The sequence below is a fragment of the Oryctolagus cuniculus genome, chromosome 15, assembly GCF_051225735.1.
Source record: "Oryctolagus cuniculus isolate XC-2025 breed Fujian yellow rabbit chromosome 15, ASM5122573v1, whole genome shotgun sequence".
NCBI lineage: Eukaryota > Metazoa > Chordata > Mammalia > Lagomorpha > Leporidae > Oryctolagus > Oryctolagus cuniculus.
This window is the reverse complement of record NC_142881.1, coordinates 77852546-77871095: the sequence shown is the minus strand read 5'-3', so window position 1 is coordinate 77871095 and position 18550 is coordinate 77852546. Positions and strand designations below refer to the sequence as shown.

General features: G+C 44.7%; 1 long non-coding RNA gene across 1 annotated transcript in view; it reads left to right on the top strand.

Moving 5' to 3' along the window:
• The window catches only part of LOC127488767 (uncharacterized), a 346163-nt gene extending 327647 nt beyond the window's left edge, over positions 1-18516 (top strand). The window contains exon 6 of the long non-coding RNA XR_016221749.1: positions 18320-18516. This is a non-coding gene — a long non-coding RNA (uncharacterized LOC127488767). The remainder of the gene's footprint in view (positions 1-18319) is intronic.
• Positions 18517-18550: the final 34 nt, after the last annotated feature.

The following is an 18550-nucleotide window of genomic DNA, read 5'->3' as shown; positions in this document are numbered from 1 at the left end:
AACTCTCTCCCAGCCAGAGGGACAGCTATGTAGCTGGTTCAATTATAGAGAATCCTCTGAGAATATTTAGGCTATGGCAAACTCTGGGCCAGCTTTCATAGATTCCTTTTCCATGAGTTTCTAATTGGGCCACTGTGAGGGACATCAACATAGTGACAACATTGCCAATTCCTGAAACTGTGTCAAGGATTGTTCTAAGCATTTTCTCAATGGATTATCAGTGACAGCCTTATGAGGATATATTATGAAAAACTCTACTTTACCAATGAGAAAAATGAGGCTTAAGAGAGATAAAGAGTTGCTATGGCCACTGTACACATCGATCTGACAGCAAGTTCAATACTCCTAGCACTATGTGCACTCTATATTTCAAGGGGAACTGCAGATGATGGTCCCAGGCAGGAGAGGGAAGCCTCACCACTCTTGGGTGTTGGGAATGAGACAACAAAAGAACTCACAGGTATGTAGTGCTATCCTGTGTTCCAGACTTTGGGTAAGGACAAATACAGATTCTTTATAACCGAGTCCTCACCAAAACAGTTTCACAGGTTGATTTCACCATCCCCTTTGTGCATTTATGGAAAGATGGGTTCTGCTTGGGGATGCTAATGTGTTCACCAAAGGCATTCATTTATGCACTCATTCATTCAACAAATATCCTAAGGAAGTATCTCTAAATATCACATCCTGTATTGAGTGTTGGAATGAATGAAATTAGTGAAGTCATAGCCTAAGGAAAGCATTGAATACTAATCACTCAGCCACACAAATGGACATATGATTACAACTAGTACAAGTGCAGGCTGTGCTGCTCTCAGAATGAGCATCTGCCTAACCAGGGGGCAGGGAAGGAAGTGATGGTTGAGCTGAAATTGAAAGGATGCAAAGGAAGCTCCCAGTAAGAGGAGAGGGAAGATCATTTGAGGCAGGTAGAAAAGCAAGTTGCTAAGACCATATCTGAGGAGGGCATTGACCCATTTGGAGCTGAAAGATGACAGAAAGAGGAAAAGAGTGACAGGAGGCCATAAGACAAGTCAAAGAGCTTGAGCAGGAGCAAGGCTTAGCCATGCAGTGTGAAACCATGCAGTTAGCTTAAGGGCTCTCGGTTCATGGCACCCAGTGCTTGCTTTGCTCACACTGTCCTTTTGTACAGGTCTGCAGAGTTCCCCAGGGTTGTCTACAACTCCAGAGGTGCAAAAGAAGCTGAGGAGCAAGCACAGTACAGGCCAAGGCTGGCCTAGTGGAGGAAGAGGGCAAAGACTGGCTCAACCTAACTTGAAAGAAAAGATTGGCTTGGGCTCCCTAGATCAAAGGAAGTACTCATTGTGTTCCTTGACTAGAGACAACTGTGATAGGGAGGCCACATTCCTAAGGGTACAGAATGTGTATGTATATGGGGTTGAGCCCAGGGAAAGGTTCCTGCTTTGATTCCTTTTGTTGTTGCGTATGGCAAAATCAGAAGACCCTTGTGCGTCTTAGGTTGGTCATCCTCCCTTAAAGGGATTTTTCTGAGCCCTGTATGGAATGGTGGGTCTTATGAACTGGAACTGCCAAGTGGGGGCTCTACAGAAGTCTCCCAAGTCTGGTGTGTAGTTACTTTCCATCAGGTTGGGCACATCCTGGGCTGAGTGAGGCCTCTTGTGGTATGGAGAACAGATACATGGGGAGCTAGAACTGCACGTGTCCATTGTGACTAGCGGATCAATACATTACAGCCTCTCTGACCTGCCTGTAGGTCTGAGAACCTGTTAGCAAAGTCCATGTAGCACTATTGGGGAGCACTATTATGACAAGCTTGGTATCAAGAATCCCTCTTCCACCAAGACCATACAATTCCAGGCATATCTATTCAATAGAACTCAATATACATCTGGATTCTTGATACTAGAATCACTGCCCTTCCAACACTATTCAACACTTGAACTTGGCTAGTGGAGAATTTGTGCATCAAAGGTACCTGTACTTGGTGGGATTCTAGGGTGCTATCTGAATGTCAGTCATCCTGTCGATATGCTGTTCTTCTTTCCACCAGTGCCTCTGCTGATCTCTGACCTCACTGGTGATTTTCTGGACTTCATGTAGACCACTGTCACCTGTTGCTAGCTTCATTTCCACCTATACTTCTGGTAATCAACAGATGCCATTTGGCTGCCCACCTGTAATACTCAGGACACCAGATGTCACCCATCTGCCACTTGTCTGCTCATGCTCTACTTGAACAGCCACTCCAGATACTGGATTCCATCTCAGCCTCTTGCCAGGGCCACTCACCTGCCACCTGTTCACCCTTCCTTGGGACAGATGGCTCGCATTGGTGACTACCTTGCCCCTTCATATTGGCTTCTTACAGAAGCAATCATGTTCTCTTTGAACCTTGAGGCCTGGGATCTTTTCTCTCAGACTGTGCTGGGACTGAGAAAAGCTGCCTAGGTTTCAGTAGGCAAGAGCATTTGCAGAAGGGGACTGGATTAGTTTTGCTGCCCTAACGCCGCTTGGCAGGTTATCCTGGGTAGATCATAGACATGTGAAAATCCTAAGACATGTCTACCATTACAGGGTATTTGCCTGCCTGCCCCATTTCTCTCTTTGTTCTCTGACTCTTCGCACTTTATGGAGGCCTAACATCCTGCCCAGTCACTGCCACATTGCTCTTCCTAAGGGTGTCCTTGTCCCTTTAAATCCAGTCTCTGCCAAGGGTTTTCTACCAAACTCACAAGGCTGCCACCCTGTGACTGTGCGTCACCCATCTCCTGGGGACTGCCGTGCTCCTGTTCTTCTTCAAGATGAGCGTCTGTCTGAAACAGTACTTGGACTATGGCTCTTACCACTGAGGTAAGTCCCACATCTTCCAGTCAACTCACCCTGCTCAGAGAAGCAGTGTGATATAGATGTTAGGAATTTAGATGCAGAGTCAAATTGCCTGGGTTCAAATCCTGACTCTGACTTTTTTTTAAAGATTTATTTATTTGAAAGAGTTACACAGAGAAGGAGAGGCAGAGAGAGAGAGAGGTCTTCCATCCACTGGTTCACTCCCCAAATGGCCGCAACAGCTAGAGCTGTGCTCATGAGGAGCCAGGAGCCTTCTCCGGGTTTCCCACATGGGTTCAGGGCCCAAGGATTTGGGCCATCTTCTACTGCTTTCTCAGACCATAACAGAAGGCTGAATGGGAATTGGAGCAGCCGGGACTTGAACTGGTGCCCATATGAGATGCCAGCACTGAAGTTGGTGGCTTTACCCACTACGCCACAGCACTGGCCCCGGCTCTTTTACCATCAAGATACCTTTGTACAACTTATCTAAATCTTCTGATCTTCAGTCCCCTCTTGTAGTGGAGTTAATGACTGTGTTTGTATTATGGGGTTGTTGTGAAGATGGAAACATTAAGACATATGCACACAGGGCACTGTGGATCCATGAAAGTACTTCAAAAAGAGGAAAATGGAAATAAAATTAAGTTTATTTTGGTGTAAAAATTTTTGAAAGCCATGCATAGCTCTTTTCTTTTTTTCATAAAACACAATTTCCAAGAACTTCCTGGAGACTGAATCAATTCTGCTTTGTGAGCCAATGGACTCCCTATCAGACAGTGCGGTCTCCACTGGTGGAAGAAGCTAAAATGCCCCTCCATGTCACATGCCCCTCATCCTTGCCAGTGTCCCCACATCTGGAGTTGAACTGTGAGGGGTGGTTTAAAGCAGATCCTCCATAGAGCGACCACCCTATGGTGGGTGCTCTCCCTGGGGCTCAACTCGTTCCCCATCCTCCCTACCCTGCAATATGCCCACTGCCCCCTACCCTGCTGCTCAAAGTCCCTGGTGGTCTGCAGCCACGCCAGTGCATCTTGTCTCTGTGCCTCTGAGCTTCTCAAGTCCTTCAAGGCAAGGTCCTCATCTGTCTGAATGATCCGTGTCCTTCACCAAGCCAGTGCTCCTCAGTGCCATGATGCCAAGTGAGCATTGCTGGCAACCCAGAGCAGGTATTCATCCTCCTGGAATAAAGCAGAAAGCCACAGCCCCATACATCTAGAGTACTCTGATCAGATTTGGAAATATGTCCATAATTAAAACTGCCAAGTTGAATGTTAGTTCTAAAAATTGGTTTCATTAGTAATGGGGAAAACTTTCATGCATCAGATTATAGATAGCATCACTTCTTTTTAGCAAGAAATGAATTTTTAACAGAAAGAACACAATAAGAGGTTAGAAAGTCATCAGTCCTAGGCAATGAGGAAAACGGTTCTGCTGAAGTTCTTATTCCTCCTCTTCGTGCACCTCTCCCCCCTTATTTTTTTTCTTTTTTAAAGCTCTCAGATGGTCCTCTGATCATAGATCATAGACATGTGAAAATCCTAAGATAGGAGGGCTAAAAGGAACCACTGGGGACACGAATGCCCTTTAGAAATTTTTCTTTCACTAATTTCCGCAAGTTAATTGATTGCTTGATTGGCTGGCTGGAGGATGGATGGTGGCTGGCTGCAGAGGGGTAAAGGGCTCTGGAATGCGGCCTGGCAGCTGGAATGGGCCAGCAGTCATCCATCTGGCATGCAAGTGGGTATTAATCTAGACCGCATCTAAGTGCAGCTGAAAGGCTCCGGGACAGAGTGGCAGTCATGAGTGGCCCAGGCAAGAGAGAGGTGAGTTCTCATCTGAATGTAGACTCAGTTACAGGCTCGCTGGGGATCGAGGTCAAATTGCTTCACCTCACTTGGTCTTGTTAATTCAGATGGAAAATTGGGTTAGCAGCAGATCATATACACGGGGAATGGCTGCAGCTCCCCGGCAGGCTTTCACAGGGCTGTGAGCTCTCTGAGGAACAGAGTTAAGGAGGAGGAGCAGACAGGGGTGGGGCTGTGGGGGAGGCTCCCTGGGGAGTAGGAAAATCTTCTGCCCTCAGCAGATGCGGTGCTGTAATATCTTTACCATGTTCATCATCTATTGTGGCCCGAATCATCCCTGCCTCCTCTCAGACCCACAGTCAGGGTTGCTGCCCAAAGTTGAGTTGGGCCCCTGAGGGTGATGGAAAGGGAAATGGGCATTGGCAGAATGAGCAGAGCTCTCTGGATGGAGACCACTCGGGCCCAGCTTGGCCAATGGAAGCCAAAGGAAGAGTCACATTTAATGCTGCCTCTGGCTGACAGCTTAGGTCCAGCTTGAAGTGCTGATCCTCTGGTGGCGGCTGCAGGGGTTCCCCTTTGCTCAGCCATGACTCTGCCCCGTGGAGCTCCCAGCCCGATGAGCACTCCTCCAGGCTGCTCCTCTGGGTCCTTGGCACCTTCCCTTTCCCTCAGAGTCCTTTTGGAAAGACTGCTCTGCCAGGCTGAGGACTGACCACCAGCACTCCCCCTGGGAAGTGCATGCTTCCAGGAAAGATAGTGATGGAGGGCCCAAGCCAGGTGTGCTTGCTCTCTGCACCTGCAGTCAAGTGTGGCCTCTGAAAGGAGAGAAATTGGTGTTCTCCACTCACCATATAAAACTGAAAACTTTCTGCGGGGTACCCAGAGACAGACGTGCAACCATTGATCACCCTGAACAAACATCCTTCAATAAATCTTTATCTCTTTCGAAGGTAATTGGGAGGACACTGGCTTCTCAGTTGATTCCCTTTTACCAGTTGCCTCCCTTTCTTTCTCCTGGGTATATTTGTTTTCAAAGCCAAAATGTACCACCCAGCCCCATCCATCAAGCTGAAGGGTGCCCAGATGACTTCCTGTTTCAGCTCCAATGTGTCAAGCTACAGAATTCTCTTAATCCACCTGCTCTGTGCGGGGCCTGGCATTTTCCATCACAGGTGGGCATGTCATGTTGCCTAATTCTCAGCAAAGAATGTGTGCACACTGCTAATCCCATTACCCTGCCTGGGTTCAGGACACTCCCTCATTCTCTTCTTTCTGTTCAATTACTCAGTTTGTCATTTCACTAGGAATCCAAGCCATCATATGCCAATCTCTATGTCAAGAGGTTCAGTTGTTAAAGTATACCCAATGGACCTGTTTTAGCATGTGTGTAAGGAGATCTATACAAACATAAGGCCCTGGGATTCCAGTTTCCTGATCAATGCCCCCATGGTGTGCACCTAGGCAAAAGGTATCCTTTGGTGACTCCATCCATCACTGAATGGTACCTTTTTTGGTTTTAAAAATCACTTGCAACATTCAAAGCCTTAAGCTTAGTGTTTTTGATTTTCTGAATTCTTAATTAGCTTTGTAGCTGCTACCTCCATATCTTAAAACTCACATTCATTTTTTTTAAATGTAGGTTATTATAATGGATAGCTTTTAATAAAACCTTCCAACTACAGCCATGCAAATCACAGAAGTCCTGAAAGGTCCATGCATCAAAGGTACTGCCTCGGTATTTGCATAATAACCTTTAAATAGAAGAGCCTGTTCTTAAGCATACTGGCCCCTGCAAGGGGCCCGCCCACATGATTGAGGGGCCCAGCCTCATGTTGCACCCTTGTGTGCAAATGTAATTGAAAGACTTTTAATGTAGTGGAAACAAATGCTGATTCTAGGAAGGGGATTTCACTGGGACCTATTGTGCTGGAAGGTCATCAATATAATGTAGGTGGTTCTTCTTTGTAAGGCTAGGAAATGCAAGACATACAGTGGCTCCTAGGAAGGGAGAAAGATGTCAGATTTCACCATGAAGACTGCATACATTTGGAAACAATCAAGAAAGATGAACCGAGTTTCCTTTACAGTGAAGAAGTCTGGAGAGCCCTTGTTCACCACGTTATCAACATTAACCTCACCGACAGGGGAATAAATTGCCTTCCTGAGCCTTTTGATGGGATGGACTGAATGGGAAAGAAGATTGCTTCTACAGTACTTAGTGCTCAGCCCAGAGCTCATCACGAGACAAGCACAAATTGGGGGATGTATTACAGAAAGAACATCTTGATTCTTCAAAAAATGCCAAAGCTATGGAAGAGAAAGAGAAGAGAAACTGGCTCCATTTAGAGGAGATGGAATGAAAGTTCTGTCTCTGGGTTAGAGACTGGGCCCACAAGAGAAAAGATATAGATAAGATAAAGACACAGATAAGATAGTCTATCATCTATCTATCTATTCACCTTCTCGTATTTCTATAATTTTCCCTGCACACTCAAAACTCTGTATCTGTAGGTTCCATATCTGCACCTCAAACATTCAAAAGATTTAAAAAAAAAGAAATTGGGTGTGCACAGACTTTTAATTATTCCCTAAATTGTACATTTTGTTAACTCTTCACCGAGCATTTACATTGTACGATCATGATAAGTAATCTAGATATGATGTAAAGCATGCAGGAGGCGACGTGCAAAGACTGCTCTATTTTGTGTAAGGGATGGGAGCATCCCCAGGGCTGGAGATCTGCCCACACACACATGCACATGTGGGTGTATGACCTCTAAAGGACATGCCTTCTCTTGCAGTATCGTCACACGGATATCAGTAGTAGGAAACCTAACACTGATCAAATAAAATACAAACATCTTCTAATCCTCCATCCACATTCTAATTTGTTCAGTTGGCCCAATAAAGCTTAGAGCAAGGGTCTACCAACTCCAGCCCACCTACCATGCATTTTCATAAGGAGTTTTATTGGATAGGCAAAACATGTCTGTTAGCTTACACACCAAACCCTGGAGCTGAGAAGCTGTCAGAGAGACTGCATGGACCAGGTTGTCTAAAATATTTACCACGTAGCCCCTCATGGAAATGGTTTGCTTTTGTGCTGTCCCATCCAGCCCTATGTTTTGCCCCAATTTCCAGGTCCTTCAAATCTCCTTGGACCTGGATTAGTTCCTGCCCCTTTGCTGTGTTTCCTAACATTGGTATTTTTGAAGAGTATACATTTTGTAGAATTGCACTCAGTTTGGGTTTTTCTATTTCCTCATGATTGGATTAAAGTTATGCATTTTGGGCAGCAAATGTAGTAAATGCTACCAGTGGGCAATACAGGTAAAATGTACAGAGATGTCTATTGTACTCTACTTTTTCATTTTCCAAAAAGATTCATTTATTTATTAGAAATGCAGAGTTACAGACAGAGGGGGAGAGAGAGGCAGAGAGAGAGAGAGAGAGAGAGAGAGGCAGGGAGGGAGGGAGAGAGAGAGAAAAGGAGAAAGGGAGAGAGAAAAAAGAGAGAGAGAGAAAGCTCTTCCATCACTCCCCAAATGGCTGCAACAGCTGGGTAGGGCCTGACTGAAGCCAGGAGGCAGGAGCTTCATCCAGATCTGTCATATAGGTGGCAGGGCCTTAAGTACTTGGGCCATTGCCAGCACCGCGGCTCACTAGGCTAATCCTCCACCTTGCGGCACCGGCACACCGGGTTCTAGTCCCGGTCGGGGCACCAGATTCTGTCCCGCTTGCCCCTCTTCCAGGCCAGCTCTCTGCTGTGGCCAGGGAGTGCAGTGGAGGATGGCCCAAGTGCTTGGGCCCTGCACCCCATGGGAGACCAGGATAAGTACCTGGCTCCTGCCATCGGATAGGCGTGGTGTGCCGGCCACAGTGTGCTGGCCAGGGTGGCCATTGGAGGGTGAACCAATGGCAAAGGAAGACCTTTCTCTCTGTCTCTCTCTCCCTGTCCACTCTGCCTGTCAAAAAAATTTTTTTTTCAATTTTAAAAGTACTTGGGCCATCTTCTACTGCTTTCCCAGGCTCAAGAGCAGGGAGCTGGGACTCCAATTGGTATCTACGTGGGATGCAGGCATCACAGGCAGCAGCTTCACCCATTGTACCACAGTGCCAGTCCCATTACTGCCTTCCCTAATTTTTACATTTATTTTATTTATTTGAAAGGCAGGGAGACACAGAGGTTTCCTGTTCTGGTTTACTCCCAAATGCCAGGAACAGCCATGACTGGGGCAGACCAAAACTGTGAGCTGGAACTCAATCCCATCTCCCACATGGGTAGCAGGGATCCAGATACTTGAATGAACACCTGCTGCCTCCAAGTGTGCACATTCACATTCAGAGGGGGTTGGAATGGAGAATAGATCTGGAACTCAGGTACTGCAGCAAGATGTGGGGCTCCCATGTGGCAGCTTAACCACTGCTCCCAACTTCCGTGTGGCTTTACTATATATATATATATATATATATATATATATATATGTATTTTTTTTTGACAGGCAGAGTGGACAGTGAGAGAGAGAGACAGAGAGAAAGGTCTTCCTTTGCCATTGGTTCACCCTCCAATGGCCACCCTGGCCAGCACACTGTGGCCGGCACACCACGCCTATCCGATGGCAGGAGCCAGGTACTTATCCTGGTCTCCCATGGGGTGCAGGGCCCAAGCACTTGGGCCATCCTCCACTGCACTCCCTGGCCACAGCAGAGAGCTGGCCTGGAAGAGGGGCAAGCGGGACAGAATCTGGTGCCCCGACCGGGACTAGAACCCGGTGTGCCGGTGCCGCAAGGTGGAGGATTAGCCTAGTGAGCCATGGCGCCGGCCGGCTTTACATATTTTATTAAGAGGATGACATCATGATTATCCTACATCATCAGGCACACGAGATAGGATGGAATGGGCAGAAGAAAGTGAACTAAGTGAGATTGAGCTTGGAAACCATCATCCCCCTGCTACTGTAAGGAGCATTTGTAGTGACCATGGCTGATCATAAAGGAGTTCTAGAAGGCAGAACTTGCCAATATCACGTTCCCATCCCCTGGCATTCACTCATTGACTGGATAAGATTGATTTTTATTTAATTAGGTGGCATGCCTCAGTAGAGCTTCTAGTTTACCAATGAAAGCTACAAATTCCAAATCACTTAGAGCAACAAAATAGAATAAGAAAAAAAAGGTACAGCAATAAATTGTAAGAGAACTAAAGCAAGCCAAAACATTTCAGACATCAGATGAACTCAAATTATTAAACTGTGATGTCTCCCATAAGGTCAGCACACAAAAGAAAACTGGAATGTTAGGTACTTGCATGCAGACGGGTCTGAAGCACAAACTACCAGAAGAGAAGAACAGCAGATCAGACAAATGAATACGCAGAGAGGAGTTGCAAAACAGTGAATACCAGACAAAAAATAATAGAAGGGTGAAAGTATTAAAATACATTGATGGATTCAAGCCTTGTGGTGTGGCATAGTGTGTTAAGTCCCAGCTTGCAGTGCTGGCATCCCATATGGGCGCTGGTTGGACTTCCACCTGCTCCACTTTCAATCCAGCTCCCTGCTAATGTACCTGGGAAAGCAGTAGAAGATGGATGGCTCAAGTACTTGGGTCCCTGCACCCACGCGGGAGACCCATAAGAAGCTCCTGGCTCCTGGTTCCTGGCTTTGGCCTGGCCCAGCCCTGGCCATTGCAGCCATTTGGGGAGTGAACCAGTGAATGGAATATCTCCCTCTCTCTTTTTCTTTATAACTCTGCCTTTCAAAAAAATCTTAAAAAAATACTGACTGTATTTTATATTTTAGAAGAAATAATGCACACAATGAAGACATAACACTCATGAACTGAATAATAAATCACTGAATAACATACAGAAAAAAAGCTGTGAGAAACTCAAGGAGAAATTGATAATTGCATAATTATAGTGAGAGTCCAAAGCACAAATTGCAGTCTTCAGTACATTGAGAAGACAAGAATTGCTGAAATTTAGGAGAGCACTTCAAAAAGTTCATGGAAAGATAGATGCAAACGAAAACTTTATTTTATTTTTAATTTTTTAATTTTTAATTTTTTTATTTTATTTTTTTGACAGGAGAGTGGACAGTGAGAGAGAGAGAGAGACAGAGAGAAAGGTTTTCTTTTGCCATTGGTTCACCCTCCAATGGCCGCTGCGGCTGGCGCGCTGCGGCTGGCGCGCTGCTGCTGGCGGACCTTGCTGATCCGATGGCAGGAGCCAGGTACTTCTCCTGGTCTCCCATGGGGTGCAGGGCCCAAGCACTTGGGCCATCCTCCACTGCACTCCCTGGCCACAGCAGAGAGCTGGCCTGGAAGAGGGGCAAGCGGGACAGAATCTGGGTGCCCCAACCGGGACTAGAACCCGGTGTGCCAATGCTGCAACGTGGAGGATTAGCCTAGTGAGCCACGGCGCTGGCTTTGCAAATGATAACTTTATACTGGTGCAAATTTTTTTTTTTGAAATCCATGCAAAGCTTCTTAATAACATGCATTTTCATGAGCTTTTTGAGAATAAATAACATTTATTTAGTGTAGAAACTTTCTGTGCCAAAATAAACATGTTTTAATTCTATTTTTCCATGTACATTTTGAAATATCCTTGTACATGGGACACCTCCTTAATTAATGTTTGATTAGTAGACATATATCAATTATGTACCTACAGAAAGCAGATTTTTAAAATTCTAATGGGACATTTGCATGTACAGATTATAATCAGTATTAAAAGAAGAGAAAATCTTGTTAACTCCAGGAATAGCCAATTCTACAAGTCACAATTGATTGATTATATTGCAAACAAATCAAATACTTAATAGTAAATAATATCCTTTATTAAATCACCACTAATAATTGTAAAATGACAAATGTGCAAAAACAAAATGACACAAAATTAATCAAAACTTTACAAACGCTTATTTTTTAGATTTATTTATATTTTTTAAGATTTATTTATTTATCTCTTTAGATTTATTTATTTATTTATTTTATTTGAAAGGCAGAGTTATAATGAAGCAGAGGCAAAGAGACAGGTCTTCCATTCACTGGTTCACTCCCCAGATGGCCACAACGGCTAGAGCCTCCTGCAGGTCTCCCAAGTGGGTACAGGGGTCCAAGGACTTGGGCCATCTTCTACTGCTTTCTCAGGCAGAGAACTTTCTCAGGTAGAGAACTGGATTGGAAGTGGGAAAGCTGGGACTAGAACTAGCACCCATATGGATGTCGGCACTTCAGGCGGCTGCTTTACTGCATATGCCACAGCACTGGCCCCATGCTTATGTCTTAACTTTTACTTTTGATTGGAATAAAAGCCAAAATTAACATTTAATGGTAATTTATCAAAATCCTTTTTCAAAATTCATTAATATTAAGTTCAAAGATGATCTCACACAAACCTACACTCACAAAATTCATAAATTTATTAATTTATTCTTTAAAAATATATAAAAATACTGATGAACCAAAAATTTAACTCCAGAAGCACAGAGAATAATAAGACTTTCTTTAAAAAGCCATTGAAAATGTAGTGAAAATAAAAGCAGAAAAAATTAGCATAAGAGTCAACAAAATTGGGACTGGTGCAGTGGCATAGTGGGTGAAGCAACTGCCTGCAGTGCCTTCATCCCATATGGGCACTGGTTCTAGTTCTTGCTGCTCCACTGCTGATCCAGCTCTCTGCTATGGCCTGGGAAAGCAGTAGAAGGTGGCCCAGGGCCTTGGGCCCCTGCACCCATGTGGGAGACCTGAAAGAAGCTCCTGGCCTCAGATCGGCACAGCTACAGCAGTTGCAGCCAATTGAGGAGTGAACCAGTGAACCAGTGGATGGAAGACCTCTCTCTCTCTCTCTCTCTCTCTCTCTCCCTCGCCTCTCTCTGTGTAATTCTGACTTTCAAATAAGTAAATAAATCTTTATAATAAAAAAAGAGTTGCCGGTGCCTCGGCTCACTAGGCTAATCCTCCACCTTGCAGCACCGGCACACCAGGTTCTAGTCCCGGTCAGGGCGCCGGATTCTGTCCCGCTTGCCCCTCTTCCAGGCCAGCTCTTTGCTGTGGCCAGGGAGTGCAGTGGAGGATGGCCCAAGTGCTTGGGCCCTGCACCCCATGGGAGACCAGGATAAGTACCTGGCTCTTGCCATCGGATCAGCGCAGTGTGTGGGCTGCAGCGCGCTGGCCATGGTGGCCATTGGAGGGTGAACCAACGGCAAAGGAAGACCTTTCTCTCTGTCTCTCTCTCTCTCACTGTCCACTCTGCCTGTCAAAAAAAAAAAAAAAAGTCAACAAAATTGAGAAATCAAGGACCTGATTCTTAGAAGAGAATGATAATGTAGATATATCTATGCCAGTACTAAAATTGAAAAAAATAAGAACAGAAAAATGCACAGTGTTATACATTCAAGATAGGATATTTACATAGAGTTATGAGTGAATGAATTATTACCATTGCAAGCTTGAAAACATGTAGTCCATTGGTAAGTTAATGATTACTTAGGAAAATTTAAATTATCCCAATTGATTCAAAAAAGTTAAAAGAGGCAAATAGGCCATTCACTGTGGTAGAAAATGATTAAAGCTGTCAAAGATGTCCTCCAGAATGATTTCATGATTCGAATCATTCTTTACTGGAATTTTATCCAATGCTATTTATACCATCAGGGGATAAGAACCAGGGGTCAGCACTGTGGTGCTGTGGATTAAGCTGCCCTGTGATGCCAGCATCCTACATCAGCTCTGGTTCCAGTCCCAGCTGCTCCACTTCTGATCCAGCTCCCTGCTAATGGCCTGAGAAAGCAATAGAAAGTGGTCCAAATGCTTGGGCCCCTACCACCCACGTAGTAGACCCAAAGTAAACAAACAAACAAACAAAAAGAAGTGCAAGAAACCAATGCCAACTTCTCAATTAATGATATAGTATAAAACTGATTTTCAAAACTTTGGGACAATTAGGTAATATAATATATAGTAATTGATGCTGGAAAATAAAGTAATAAGGAATAAAAAGAAACCAAAAAATATTTCAGAAAGTGTTAGATGATATACATGATAACAATTCACTAAAAATGGAAAAGATCATCTGTTTTTAGCATTAAGCAATTGATAAGCATTCAAAAACATACTCAAAGATATGTATTTGGCATACATGACAAAAATTTAAATCAAAAGTGGAATAGCTTGCTTATTTTTAATATTAAAAAATAGTAAGTCATTAAAAACCATAATTTTGATGCCTACTCCACAATTTAAACAAAAAAAGTCTGCTAGATTATAGATTTAAATAAGTGGCAAATAAAATCATGAATAAAATCAGGTAATGTCAAATAGATGTTAATTTTTAGGCTCTGAGAACTTAAAATGGCGCTAAAGGCAAGGCAGAAACTGTAAAGAAAACTCTTAATAAATTTAATGTCACTAAAATTTAAAAGTTACATAGGAAGAAATTCACCATAAATTAATTATAGAAGTAAGCGAAAAGCTGTGAAGACACACTAAGACAGCAGAGAATCTACTTTAATCTTGAAATTAAAGGGAAAAAAATCCTCTTGCAAGTAATAAGTAAAAGACTAATGCAGGAGAATCTATTATTGAGCCTAATTTTAGGGATATATCAAAAGTAAATAATTAGAAATGAGAATTGGGCAAATTTGTTGGAATTTGTTCTCTCAAGGAGGGCATTTGTCATGGCAGCAAAAACACCATTAGAGATGCCCGCATCCCATTTCAGAGTGCCTGGATTTGAGCCCTGACTCTGCTTCCAGTGTCAGCTGCATGTTAATGCACAACCTTCGAGGTGGCAGGTGCTGGCTCAAGCTGTAGAGTCCCTGCCACCCATGTGGGAGACCTGAACTGAGTTCCCATCTCCTGCCTTTGCCCCTGCCATTGCTGGCATTTCGGGAGTGAATCAAATTTGGGGAGATAACTGTGCCATCTCTCTCATTCTATCTCTGTGTCTATTTTGCTGCTTCTCAAATAATTTCTTAAAGGTTTATATTATTTATTTGAAAGATGGGGCTGGCACCGCGGCTCACTAGGCTAATCCTCTGCCTTGCGGGGCCGGCACACTGGGTTCTAGTCCCGGTCAGGGTGCCAGATTCTGTCCTGGTTGCCCCTCTTCCAGGCCAGCTCTCTTCTGTGGCCAGGGAGTGCAGTGGAGGATGGCCCAAGTGCTTGGGCCCTGCACCCCATGGGAGACCAGGATAAGTACCTGGCTCCTGCCATCGGATCAGCGCGGTGCGCCGGCCGCAGTGCACTGGCCGTGGCGGCCATTGGAGGGTGAACCAATGGCAAAGGAAGACCTTTCTCTCTGTCTCTCTCTCTCACTGTCCACTCTGCCTGTCAAAAAAAAAAAAAGAAAGAAAAAGAAAAAGAAAGAAAGAAAGATGGAGCTACAGAAAGAGAGGGAGAGACACAAAGAGAGGGAGCTTCCATCTGCTGGTTCACTCCCCAAATGACCACTACAGTCAGGGTTGGAGCAGGGTGAAGCCAGGAGCCAGGAGCTTCTTCCAGGACTCCCATGTTGAGTGCAAAGGCCCAGGACCTGGACCATCTTCCACTGCTTTCCCAGGTGCATCAGCAGGGAGCTGATGGATCAGAAATAAGTAAATTATTTTTTAAAGATGTATTTATTTATTTGAAAGACAAAATTACAGAGAGAGGAGAGAGAGAGGGAGAGATCTTCCATCTGCTAGATTACCCCACAAAGGCTAGGGCTGGGCCAGGTGGAAGCTAGGAGCCAGGAGCTTCTTCTGGGTCTCCCATGTGAGTTCAAGGGCCCAAGCACCTGGACCACCTTCCACTGCTTTTTCCCAGGCTGTTAGTAGGGAGCTAGAAGGGAACCAGCACCCATGACTTCTGGGGCCATCATTCCTCATTTCCTAATTTTTCTCCCTTTCTATACCACCCATTCAGTCTATCAGTAAATCCAGTTATCATTACCTTGAAAATACATCCAGATTGTTATCACTTAGCCCCTGCATTTTTGACCAGCCTCAGCCTGCAGTCTCCCAGTGCTCTCCCCCCATCCATCCTTGCCCCATTATAATCCACTTGTTCTCCATCCACAATCCTTGAAAACCTCACTTGAGTCCTGCTGCTTTGTTTAAATTCCCCCAATAGCTTTTGTCTTATTGAGAGTAAAATCTGGACCTCTGACATTTGTGCACAGTGCACCCTCCCCCAGCTTCTTCCTGCAGCCGGGCTGATCCCTAGCTGCTCCCTGAAAACTGTGAGTGTGTCTTAGCCTCAGGAAAGACTCTGGCTCTTCTGCGTGGTGTGCCTTTTCATCCAATACTGGAAGACTGGTCCCCTTACCTCTTCAGCTCTCTGCTTGACAGGGAGGCCTCTCTCATTGTCTACATGAGCTCCATGAGAGGGCTAGCACTCTCATTCATGGCTGTATTTTAAGGGTCCAGAATATTTGCCTGACCTAAAGCAGTCCTTGTTGGGTGGTGGTGCAACAGATGAATTCATTGACGACATTTTAGGAGTCAGAAGCCACAGAGATGTGGGGGAAGCTGATAGGCATTAAGGAAAAGCCACAGACTGGAGGAGCAGATGGACAAGGGAGCGTAAGAGCCAGGGAGTGGCTGAGGGAGTGCCTGCCTCTGGCTGAGTGACATTTCCTTAGCCCTCACAGCTCTGTGACAAGGGTCTGTGGTCTTCATCCCAAAGAGGAATTGGAAGACCATGTTGGGATTTCCTCAAATGGGCTGACATGGTTAGTTTTGTGTTTTAAAGAGATAGCTCAGGGTGCTTCATGGAGTTGGTAGAGCAGCAGATGAAATAAGAGGCTGCTAGAATGTTCTCTGTGAGAAAAGACACCTGACTGAACCTTAAATCATATGTCAGTAGGGAGGGAGATAAAGAAATGGCTTTTAGAGAGAGGGAGGAGGTAAAACCCTAAAATTCACGAGTGCAAAACCATAAATCAGGCTTCTTGGGAGGCTGTTAGCATCCTGAGAAGCCGTCTCACCTTATCTGCTTTTCATGCCATTCAAGGGAAGCGTTTAGAACTGCCTTCAGAATGTCCTCTTTATCGCAACCAAGGTTGTCATCCTGCAGAAATGAATGTGACTCTAACCAACTTCAACCCTACGTTCAGTCACCTGTTCACAGTGCCTGCCTCCCACAGCTCAATGCCCATCACAGGATAAGAGAACATTTAGTCCACAGAGAACCAGGTGAAGAGCTGTATGCCCAGCAGAGGCAACTCTGCTTTTTCAGCCCCTAACTTGGCATTGAACACCCTGGGGCAAGCTGGACAGGGAATTCACAGCTCAGTATCTTTATCTTAGCCTGCATTTAAGAGAGATCAAGTCTCTGACTCTGGGGCCTTAGGACTGGCAGCACAGAGTAGATGCAAGGAAAGAAGCATGTGGGCTCTACACAAGGGGACCCTTGGCAGATAAGCAACTGAAGGTAAGATGTCAGAGCCCTGCCACCTGTTACCACCATGCAGAAGTCGTCATCACCATGCATTTATTAACACCATGTGCATTCAGTGCTGCTAAAGAAGTGTGGCAATAGACAATCATCTGTCATCCCCCTGCACTTCCTGCCTCAGATGTCCAAGTAGCTCCCTGGAGATGCCGTTATTCATATCAAAGATCTCAAAGAACCCTTCACTGAGCCTTCTCCAAATCTCTGTTGAGAGGTGCTTTCTTTTGGTGTGAAAAGCAGTCATGACCAGCAATAGGGCAATCTGACCCTGTTGTGATTTGAAGGTGGGAGCTCAACATACTGCTTATCTACACTTTATTTTGTTGCATTTGAATTCATAGGTCATAATAAAGTATTGCATGTCCACAGATCAGCAAGAAGAATTAATTAAGAGGAGCCTTTTAATGTAGAAAGCAGCTTACTGAGATAATGGAAAAGGCTTTGGTAAGACTTGGCTTAATTGGAATTTTAAGCAATTCTTCACTTGTTGTACCAGATTTTTACTGTTATAGAGAGGATGAGCAAGCTGTTTAAAAGAGCTTACTGGCAGAACTGGACGCAGAGGTTTCAGCACAGGTGGATTTGTCTCAAACAATCAGGGCTGCCTCAGAAAACAGCAAGAAGGAGCATAGGTTTGTTCCCTTGTCACTTCATGAACTTACAAGGCTTATAGCCCTCTATTGTCACAGGTGACCCAGAACCTGGAGGTTGAACCCTAAGGTCACATTCAAGTACAGCAAACATGTTGCTTGCTTCAATAAATATAAACTGGGATGATATGTATGGGAACCAAATACAGAATGTACCCTTTGGTATTTGAAATGCATGGTGTATGCCCTCAATTCTACCATGTATTTCCTAGTAAAGTCTGGAGACAAATGCCCACCTCACAGGAGCAGTGTGGGTATTAACTGTTCATGAACACATTAAACGCACATTGCTATGCTGCAATGTGCAATCCTGTCTGTGTAGAACACATCATTGGACAAGACACAGACACTACCTTTGGGAAGTATATAATGCCACGTAGATGGCAGACGAATTACACTGGCTTGGATGAAGCCTTTTCTACTTGAATCATGGTCTATGAACCGATCAGCTGGAAGACAAAGCCAATTGAAGTGCATGTCTTTCAAGGACATAAAAAGGCTGCAGGGAAGAAGAGAGAGCTTTTGTCTTCTTGTGCTTGGCTTAGGGTGGACAGAGGCACCAGGAGACCACTGAGAACTTACCATCACTTGCTTGTCTCACTCTCCCCCCAGGTCCAGATGCTTCTCGTCATACACACCTCTGCCTGCAATTCAGTGGGAACTTCTGAAAGGCTGTTTTCCTGGAAATTAGCTTGATTCACATCTCAATTATCAATAATTATCAATGATTAGTTGATTACATCTTGACTTGAGCTTCAATTGCTGTAAAATGCTATATGTCACCCTAAAATATATTCCACTGAAGGCTGTTTCTGTTTGCTTCTTGTTGTCTCATTGGGGCTG